Below are 9,754 nucleotides of genomic sequence, written 5' to 3'. Positions count from 1 at the left end.
GAGCCCCCGGGGCCGCCGGTGGGCGAGGGGGGGATCGGCTCCACTGGGTTCCGGAATGCCGGCGAAAATCCTGAAAGGATTTTTTTTTTCTCCTTGTTCGTAATCCTGTGGATGTTTATTTTTGCAGTTTCGGTGTTGGGGTATTTTTGTTATTATTTCCCGACAAGGCTACTATTATTGTTATTATTGTTGTTGAATATTTTTTCCTTTATTTAAAAAAAAAATTCCTCCCTCTCTAAACGATCCCGACATACAGTCACCATACCGAGCCCTTTGTATCCGAAACCAAAGTCGGCAGATACCTGCTGGCACCTTGGCCAAGTTGGAGGTGAGGGAGGTGGAGGATGCTTTTAATTCGAGAGCGAAGGCTCGGGTTGTGCGCGGACTTTGCTGTGGTTCAGGCCTGCTCTGGGGGCTCTGGTTTGGCGGTCACATAACCTGCCCGGATACAGGCAATGTGATTGGAAAATATGGAGATTCCTTCAGGGCTTTTCTTCCTGCTGGAAAATGATGCAAGAGAAAAAAATGCGAGGTGGTGATATCAGCGTTACAGAAGACGTACTATAGACGGATGCAGTCTTGAAAAATATGATTTATATTTTCATATCCAACTTAAAATTTAATGGCCAACATTATTTGAATATTTGTGGAGTATTTAGAGTGATTACACAGATTTTGTCCAATAAGCCATTAACAAAATATATTTTACACTGATCTTTAATCAGTCGGCACTTGGATCCTGTCTTTTTTTGATTTATATGTAAATGTCTCATTTTTCTCAATGGCTTCATTCTGGCCTTCCTATAGGACACTGATACGAGAGAGTGGATTGGCTTTTGTGTAGATTTCTGTTAATGGTGTATTTCAATGGATTTCATCCAGCCTGCGCTGTGCTCGGAGGTTGGGTTTTTTCACACCTTGGTACACAGACATAGTGTGTGTAAATGTCTCTTCTGCATCATGCTCTGCTCTGAAGTATTCGGAGCAGGTTTTCAGTGGGAGCTACTTTAACCTTCAGGTAGGCCAGCTGCCTGTTCTCTCCGAGCTCTCTTTTGTGCCACAATGACATCTCTGCTTGCTGTTTCCACTGGGCTCTCGAGGATGTTTCAAAGGGAATATTTTCTTTCTTTGGTAGAACTACTGCTTGAAGGGAGAAGTGAGATTTGGTCGAGCACTGTTGGAGAAAGCTCCTGAGAGACCCAAGCATGAGGAGTTTTTGCAGTTCTTCATTTGTTGAGATACCATCATTGTGGAGGGGGAGTTGAATATTAGTGGAGATGAGGCATTTTCCTGGCAGTATCCATAGCTGATTATTTCCAAGCCGAGGAGGAGGATAGGGGTAGAGAGAGGCATGATCACGCTTCAGATGTTGTTCTCTGCAATGTGGCAATACCAGGCATGAAGTTGTATTTTTACAGGACACGTCAAACTCTGCTCGCTGGCAAAGCTGTCACCAGAGAAACCATCTCTGAAAAGATTTCTGAAGTCCTATGGGGCTGTGCTTTAATTAATGTTGAGGTGTTCTCATCCCTAATTATTTTATGTGTATAAATAGCAAGAAGATACTAAAGCATTGTGCGTAGCATTGCAGGCTCCATTTTGTTGAGCAGTGCTCTTCGTGCTTGGTCTTGTGCCCTTATCATTTTTTCCCAGTGCTAACTCACCCTACAAATAGGGTTGATCACAGAAATACCTGTGCTTTATTGTTTCAGGTAGTGTCTTTGGTTTCCAGGGGGTAATTAGGGCACAAGGATAAGATCTGCATTCACTTGTTGCCTGACTCTGTGGGTAGGTTTTGCAGGTATCTTTCAGACCTTGGTTCTGTGATACACCTGCATTTTAATCTTTTTCATTTCGAGCTGGAAAGATGAGATTTAAGCAAAATCTCTGATAGTTTAACCCCCACCCCCTAGAGAAATGGGGTACAGGCACAGTGCCAAAACCTCCTCAAACTGGAGGTAGATATTTGAATGCAACTAATTTGGTTTTCAAGAGCTACAGAAAAATATCCATTCTGCCCATTGAGAGTGACCGTTGGGAGCACTCAACAGCTTTGATAACAAGGTCATTTTTACACATGGGGCTTTCGACAGGCAGGATGCTTTATGAGCAGCCAGTAATTAACCTTCACATCATCCCTTTGCAAATCCTCTGGCATGACGAGTTTTACTGCATTCTATATAACATGAATAAAATTGAACAGGAAAATAACATCACTTTGTTTTGCATTTGAAAGCAAAAGTTGTAATGACAGCTAAATCCAGATCTGGCAAATTATGTCCCTGAGTACACAGGATAAGTTATTTGTTGATTCTAGGCACTTTATATCCTTTTTATTGTCACTTGAGACATACATTAGAATTAAATTCTTCTCCCCACAAGCTCTTACTTGTCAGTCCCTGGGCTGCAATATAGAAGTTAGCATTGGTTTGTGTATGGATTATTCATCTGTAGTTTGTTCCATGAATAGACATGGTATGTGCCCACATATATAAGTCTGAATAATGAGACTCAACCTACTTTTTTTTGAGAGATAACTGGTTTTGTTGTTTATTTAGGCAGCTATGATTTTTGTGCTGACAAGATAGTTTTTGGTAGCAGAAGTGCTATGCAATAATGCAAGGGAGCAACTGTTAGGCCATCTTACTTTAGCAAAAGTGGGTGGAAAAAATAATGTTCTCTATAAAGTGCATTTTTTGACATGATGACAAGTGACTGTTTCAATTAAAATAAGTCCATGTTAATCAAATAATAATAATAAAATAAGTGTATTCTGAATTGGCATATGCACCCAGTTAACAAATGCAGAAAGGTATTAATTTGTGGACAGTCTCATAACTGTAGGTGTTAGGACTTCATCTGATTTGTGTGTGTTTCCATTGTTTGTGTTGTGTTTTTATTTCTCAAGGAATTGCTTCAATATAGCACAGTGTCACCATTACAGTTTCACTCGCATCATGTCCAGGGTTTCATTCTGGTTAAGGGTTTTTGGAGAAAGTGAATACAGATCTGTAGCTTTTTTTTTCTGTTTTGTTTTGTTACTGTAAATGCTCAAGTCCCAGTAGGAAATTTTGACACTTAAAAACTTTGTTTGTCAGACAGCAGCTTGCCTGGGGATGAATTTGACTTTCTCCCCCATGGGAGGAATAATGTTTATTTTATAAACACCTACCAAACTCAAATGCAGCACCCTTACTAATTTTTTTTTTCACCAGTGAGATCTGTCCTTGCACAGCTTGAGGGGCAGTGATAGTAAAAACAAATACAGAAACAAAGTGAAATGTAATATTTCTTACTTTTTTTTTTTTTGGGAGGGGCAGGGTGGGGTTAGGAGTAACCCTTTCTGCAAGAGAAATGTACCATTTGATTTTCAGTAGTTTAAACATGGGTGTCATGACTGTTCTGTCTCTTTCATGTCTCTTTCATTTCTCTTTCATTCTTTCTCTTGCACCGATGGGGAGTAGATGTTGAGGACAGTGAGTTTTAGAGTCCTGGGTTGCAGGGAGGACTTGTGATACATATGTATGTGCAGCAGACAAGGGAAGAATAAATAACTGATTCATTGTCTCTGGCTAGGGATGACTTCTCTAATTCCCATCTGGGAAGATAAGGCTTTATTGAAACCATGAAGTTACATTGATATCCCTCAAGGAGGTGGAAACTTTGGCTTTTCATGCCCATTTCACATTTCTCGGTTTTGCCTTGGCAGGTGGGTTGGGTGTAATGTAAATGTTTTGTTCAAAGCTGGTGGCAATCCTGAAAAGACTTGAGTTTCTTTTAAACATTTTCTGTACAGACATGATGTGTGAGGACAATAGTTTATTGACAGGCTGGCTAATTGTAAATGCATTTGAAACAAGAATGTAAGTAGATTAGGGAACTGCATTTGTGTTTTCTTCTAGAGACAAGAACATACCCAGTTAATATTAAATGAGGCAGGGCAGAATGATCTGTTTCAAAGAGGAGAAGTGGAGTAGAAAATTGTCTTCTAATTGTTTTTTAAAATTCAACAATTCTGCTACTGCATTTGTTTCAGCATGCTATTACATGTCTTTCCTTCCTTATTTTGGTAAAGATAGAGCAAAAATTCCTGTCAAGCTGGACTCATTGTTTACTTTAGCACAGATTCCCATTAGTTAGAAAAACACACTTTTAAAAATTAAATTTCCCTTTAAAAACAATTAGCTCAAGTGGGAAGTATTATGCAGAGCTCAAAAGTTTCAAAACAATCTCACAAGAAGAATTTTTTAAAGCTTTCCTGAAAAAGAAATATTATAGTATTATCCAGATTGCAAGTAGAATTAATATGAGTTTACAATAATAATAATAAACAGTTCAGTAAACCAAGTGTTGTCTTTAAGTCCTGCACTGTTGATGAGGCTCTGCAAATGTGACTTCAGACTAGATTGGTGTGTCTGCCATAATTTCATGTATAAATAACAAAGCAATTTTAGATTTTTTAAAATCTGTTGTTATAATAATGGAAGGATAAATTACTATTTATATTGAATATTTTTTATGGTTTACTGTTGCAGATGATGGCTTTCATTTGATGAGAGGTGGTACCTATGGGTTTTGGATGTACATATTTGCTTGTTCTGGGTTGCTGCTGTCTCCCAGGTATTTGGCTCAGGTGCGTCAGAAAGAGCACTGAGTGCCATAATTTGCATAAAAGCCATGACAATTTAGAATTCTCTGCAAATTGAGAACAAATTGCTCCATGTTATCTGTACTGATGAAATTGAAAAAATTTTTCTGAAGACCTGGTGATTTAATGGAATATTGCTTTGCTGTGACAAACTTATTTTATTGCTGTATTAGTTAGCAGTTCAACATGTGAAAACCTAAAATGATATTTCTTTAAAGTTGTTTAATGCCTATCAAATATACCTTAGCATATATAGTTCCTGCAGTGGTTAAAAAGCATATTTATAAGTCAGTAGTGTTAAGGTATGTGTTTATATGTCACAGAGCGTATATAAAATATGAAAACAGAAGCTATATTCATTGACAGAGTGAGAGCTCTCAAGGCTATTAGTGTTAGCACCCAGCCAGTAAATTTTACATGTTCAGGAACATAAATAAAAAGGACACTCAGAAATACTTGTGCCTCATTTTTCCTTTTGGCCGGGAAGTAAAGATGCGGTGCTAGTAACTAGGTGGTGGTAATAGTCCCCATGGGAGAGACTCTAAACTGCCTCTGGTCCTCACTGGGACCTGATCCTGCATCAAAGCAGGGCCTGCAAGAGCTCAGCATCCCTCACAGGGCTGGGCCTTTCTGGAGCTCTGAATAATACTTTGTATTTTTTTTTTGTAGTGGAACATTATAACTGTGATTATGGTAGTGATGGGAAGAGTCTGATAGATCCTCCAAGGTGGGGTGAAGTCCTTCTAGGAAAGGATGTGCTGCCCAGAGAGGCTGTGGCTGCCCCTGGATCCCTGGCAGTGTCCAAGGCCAGCTTGGACAGGGCTTGGAACAACCTGGACTAGTGGAAAGTGTCCCTGGAACAAGGTGATCCTTAAAGGTCCCTTCCAGCCCAAACCACTTCATGATTCTGTGAAACTCAACAAGAATGTTTGATTTTTCAGAGGTGAGAGGCTGAGAGTCCCACCTGCATTGGTGTTCTAGTGTGCAAGGTTGGGTTTGCTTTGTAAGCAGCTGTGGGAAAACAGAGGCTGAAGGTCTCACCAAAATCATTCACAGAACTGTGTGCACTGAGGGGCCTTTTTGGAGGAAAAAGCTGGTAGGTTTAGTACATAGAAAAGAGTGATTTTTTTGGGAACTGTTCAATTTATTGCATATAATTTGTTGGTACTTTTGAAGTTCCTAGGAAACAGATGAGTTTAACATGATACAATTTCCCTCTATGTTAATAAGTATGGCTAACCTAATAGGGTTTTAGTCATCTCCTCATACAGGATTTATGAGAAAAGAGACCTACCTCAAATAGTTCAAGCCTTTTGGAGTCTTTAGAAGTAATTCGATTGTGGCTTGCATGGGTAGATTGTGGCTTGTTTATTGGTGTTTTGAGCAGTGCTAGTTGCATCAGTTTTGTTCTGTGTGTTCATAGATAACATAGTGCTTGATTCCACAAACAGCCGGATGTTGGAAGATGATTGATACTTCAGCATCTATAATCCATTCAGAGAGCTTGTGCATGTATGTGCACTCAATAAAATAACTTTTTGTTGCACCGGCTGCCGATGCAGTGTCTTTGGCAGCAGTGCTGGCTGAGTCAGCCCTGGCCTGTGCCATTCATTTCTGCATCTGTGCCATACCCTGTCAATCCGTCCTTTGTAAGTGCTTAACAGTTTGCAGGGTCAGGTTGAGAAAAATCTCTGTGAGCTGGCTGGGGAGCACTCTCTCTGTTTGAACCTTTTGCAGGTTTGTTGTCTGTCTTTTCACTGGATCAGGGAGGTGATGTATTTCAGTGCACAGCCCGCCAGACTGCTGAGGAAGAAGAGAGCGGGAAACATGGTAGGCTGGAATTTGTGCCAAAAAAAATGTATTATTAAATCGTTGCGTAAAATTTTCCTGTTTTGCACAATATGTAAGAATGCAGGGACAACACCAGGAAAGGGAAAAGACAATTGAAAAGCATACATTATAACTGATCACGTCAGTGGTGAATGAAGTTTTAGCTCTTGTGGTTGTGGAGGAAAACATGAAGTCGGAACCAGATGCTAAGTTGAAAGGCCTTTACTTCATAGGCTTAAAAATCAGGAGCATTTAACAATACTCCCTAGGTTTTGGAAGAGGGGGACTCACGTTCCAGGATTTGTGGTGTTACCAGTGCTGCCATTTCCAGTACTTGAAGTGATAAGTTGACTTTGCCCCTTGGGCTGTCCCATGACTGATGGGGCAGGGCCAGCAGAATGGGAAATACAAGCAGGTAACCTGCCAGGCACAGACTGTGGTGTCCAGGCCATGGGTGTATGGTGAAGGCTATGTTCTTCTACTTTAACCTGAGTTTTTAGTAAGCTTTTAAATAACATTAAGTATTTTTCCTTTTTTGAGAAACTTAATAAAAAGGCATATGTTATTTCTGGATTTGAGTGTTTCTGCTAGATGTGTGCCATTACTAACTGAGCTTAAGAAACTCGTCAAGTTGCAATTACTTAAATCTGAACTGGAAGTACACTCAGTCACGTACATTCTTGGTCTCGCTCTGTTGAAATCAGGAGGGTAATTTGAGGAGAGGGATTACCATTCATTGCCTGTGCTGTGAATGGCAGGATGTGCTGTTCAGAGAGCCAGGAAGGTTCAGAGAGGGATCACCGTGCAGCTCGCTCTTGGCTGCTGGCTGGGGGGCATGGCTGACTCTCCTCTCAGCCTTGTCCAGCTCTCAGAGCCCCATTTTCTCCCTCTGCTTGGCAGATCTCAAGGTGCCGAGTGACCTGCAGTGGCTGGAATGGCTCTTCCATGAGCAGAGGGTTGCTGGAAAATTCCCTCTTATTCCTGGTTAGAACTGGTGTAGAAGCTGTTGCTCTGTCACCCATTTTATGCTAACACTGTCCTGGTGGAAAGTGAGTTTGTGACATTCATCTGTGGGGAAAACCTCACTCAGAATCCTCCAACCATCACTGCTGCTCTGTGCCAGCTCTGTCCTGTCTCCCTTCCTCAGACAATAGAGTTTTATTAAGGAAAAAATGCTGCTTGCTGCAAGTAGCTCTCTTTTCCTCCGTTTGGTCTCAAAATTTGCTGAAGAGCTGCTGTGGTATGTGGTTGTGGCTGGAGTTTGCAGAAGGGTGGATCCTCTACAGGGGCAGCTGCTCCCAGTTCTTGGAAGGTGTAGGAAGATGGTGCTGCTGCCTCTGCTGTTACCTTGCTTGATATTTGCACCTGTGGCCATTTTCACTTCTGAGGCCGTGGCAAAGTGAGAGGTTTAAAATGGAGCAAGGCTCTTCTGGGCCCTTGGAGCACCTCTCCCATGTCTACCCAGAATATCAGCTTGTTTCAGGGGTAAGAGTTCTTGAACTATTCAAAGTATGCTGCAGCTTCCCTAAAGTTCTTGTTCCTGTGCCTGAAGGATTGCATGATTTTCTCAATGGATGAAAAATTTTAAAGGAATCATTGCTTTCATTGATTAAAAGAGTAATTACCAGGACTTCAGAAAAGATGACTAAAAAAAGGTTATCTAATGCTTCTTAAGCTCCAGATCACTAATTTCTTGATATTAAGAATGGGAATGTTGAATGCTTGGCACTGTCACTAAAGAACTTTTCTTTCTTGGATTTCTAGTGCTTAAAGAAAGGCTTAATAAAATGAAAAATTTTTCTCCTTTTGAAAAATTTAAAACTCAAACCTTATTAACACACAGAAATGGATTTGGGTTTTGTAAGATTTTGTTTTCAAAGATGCCACATGTGGTACAGTAAGTGTTGCAGTAGAAGAAAGCTGAGATGAAACTAGATCAGAAGGTTTTGTTGAGAATACATTCCCAGATACAATTTTACATTTATATTTTGCATAATGTTTTTCTTAGACCTAAAGAGAAACTGTATTAGCAGATGAGAATTAGAAATTGTATTTTTTTTCTTAGAAATAATTTCTACATCTTTTGAAGTCTGTAAATGTCCATGCATATTTTATGGATGAGATTTCTGATGATGTAAACCCAAAGGTAAGGCAAGAGTTGTGAAAACAAAAAAATTGACTAATTTTTTATTTATGTATGGACAGTTAACATCATCTGAGCAACATTAGGTAATTGCTTTTGCAGTGAGACAGTTCTGACAATTTTTAAAAGAACACCTTTCCCCCCGCCTAAATCTCCCAAAGATACCCCATGGTGTGTTCCCTGCAGTACGTTTCAGACAGTACTGAGCAGGTATTTATCAATGGTGAAGCTGTGATATTGCTTTTTTTCTTTATTCCCAGTGTTTTGGCTATTTGTTTTGCCTATTTGAATAAAAGTGTTTGGGATTGGCAGGTGCCTCTTACCATGGCTGGTTCCAGCTGTAGTGGGATTCTGTTGCACCACCAGAGTTTCTTGTTTGCTATTGTAGTAAAACTAGTGAGTATTGTGAGCAGGCTGGTTTTGCTGTCTGGAAGATAACTGAATGACTTTGTTATCCACTTCCAGGGATGGGCATTATTAACAGTAAAGTAGAGACTGCTTTAAAATAGATTTTGAAACTTGCCAAGTGGACTCCAACTTTTTAATCAAAATATTAAGGCTGTGTAGGTTTTTTCTGTAAATACGAATGTCTGTTTGACCTGTGAACAAAAAAGAAGAGGGATTATTTTTGGCCTTTAAAACAGGGATAAAAAATGATTTTTGGATGACAGTATATCTTCATTCTAGTAATCCTTGGGTTTCAACCATCTCCAAGTGCTTTTTGGTCAGTATTTTTGTATGTGGGGAAAACAAAGAGATAAATGTAGATCTGATGTGTTTGCCACTGTTGGTTCATGTTTAGTTTGCAGTTCCTTCTTAGTTGGTGTGTGGATCTGGGGCTCACTCTGGAGGCCCTAAGGTTGGACACCAAGGACCAGCAGTGCCTTGCCCTAATGCTCCTGATAAATCAATGCTGGGAGCTGGAGCAGAAATGATTTTCCTTTGCTTTGTCTGCTAGGCTGCATCTTCCCTCCTGATTTTGATGGCTATTAATTTTCTTAATGGTTGTAAATGTCATTAAAAATCAGTGGAAGCGTGGGAGAGTGACTGACAGCAGAACGTGGCCCAGAGTGTCGTGCTCTTCTTGCTACCCTTCAATCTTCCTGCACAGAAAATACCTGCCAGGGAGGCAG

The 9,754-nt window shown here is 40.2% G+C and overlaps 1 protein-coding gene across 2 annotated transcripts in view; it reads left to right on the top strand.

Moving 5' to 3' along the window:
• The window catches only part of CMIP (c-Maf inducing protein), a 129,795-nt gene that overhangs the window by 384 nt on the left and 119,657 nt on the right, over positions 1–9,754 (top strand). The window lies entirely within an intron of this gene.

Source organism: Geospiza fortis, unplaced genomic scaffold (assembly GCF_000277835.1).
Source record: "Geospiza fortis unplaced genomic scaffold, GeoFor_1.0 scaffold1081, whole genome shotgun sequence".
Taxonomy (NCBI): Eukaryota; Metazoa; Chordata; class Aves; order Passeriformes; family Thraupidae; genus Geospiza; species Geospiza fortis.
This window is presented reverse-complemented; position numbering and strand designations above follow the sequence as displayed.